At 34.8% G+C, this 910-nt stretch overlaps 1 non-coding gene across 1 annotated transcript; it reads right to left on the bottom strand.

Moving 5' to 3' along the window:
• Positions 1–450: 450 nt before the first annotated feature.
• Positions 451–524, bottom strand: TRNAI-AAU. The gene has a single exon. It is a non-coding gene; the product is annotated as a tRNA-Ile (tRNA).
• Between the last annotated feature and the right edge of the window lie 386 nt (positions 525–910).

Genomic DNA, 910 nt, shown 5'->3' with positions numbered 1-910 from the left:
TATTAATAGGGCGCAAATCCTGATAGATATCAACTAGATCTTTCTATTTATAGGGGGGAATCCTGATAGATATTTATAGGGGTCAAATTCTGATAGATATCAACTAGATCTTTCTATTTATAGGGGGCAAATCCTATAGATATCAACTAGATCTTAGCCTTTCTATTTATAGAGGACAAATCCTAATAGACATTCACTATAATGCAAATAAAATGGCCCATGCAGGTCTCGAACCTATCTTATTAGATCTTGACAGACATTCACTATAATGTAAATAAAATGACCCATGCTATATCTTGATAGACATTCACTATAATATAAATAAAATGGCTCATGCAGGTCTCTAACATATCTTATAGACATTTACTATAATGTAAATAAAATGGTTCATGCAGGTCTTGAATCTATCTTATTAGATCTTGATAGACACTCACTATAATGTAAATAAAATGGCCCATGCAGGTCTCAAACCTGCGACCTTCGCGTTATTAGCACAACGCTCTAACCAACTGAGCTAATGGACCGTTGTTTCAATGCTCTCGTAAATTGATATCTGTGATAAATTACAGCAAGAAAATTCTTCAGAGCTACAGTTGGGTTGGTGAAGGAAGCTTCATTAGTTAGTCACAAACAGTAAGCAGATGGTATTAGTTGAATTTGGTAAGTGTCATATATGTTCACGAGTGGACAAGTTTTTTTTGTATATAAACATGGATAATCTTCTCTCACAAAAAACGGAAGTTCCTGTTTTGTTCCCGAGATGTGTTTGTGTGGTACTATCCGTCAATTGAAGCACAGCCAACATCAAGACATAACTGAAAAGAGAGTGAGCAAAAGTTACCTTGCATTAACTGAAACTAGAAAACTTCTTTTTCCCTTTTTCCTATTGGCTATTGGGATGACCATCTAT

The sequence above is a fragment of the Capsicum annuum genome, chromosome 10 (assembly GCF_002878395.1).
Source record: "Capsicum annuum cultivar UCD-10X-F1 chromosome 10, UCD10Xv1.1, whole genome shotgun sequence".
Lineage (NCBI taxonomy): Eukaryota > Viridiplantae > Streptophyta > Magnoliopsida > Solanales > Solanaceae > Capsicum > Capsicum annuum.
This window is presented reverse-complemented; position numbering and strand designations above follow the sequence as displayed.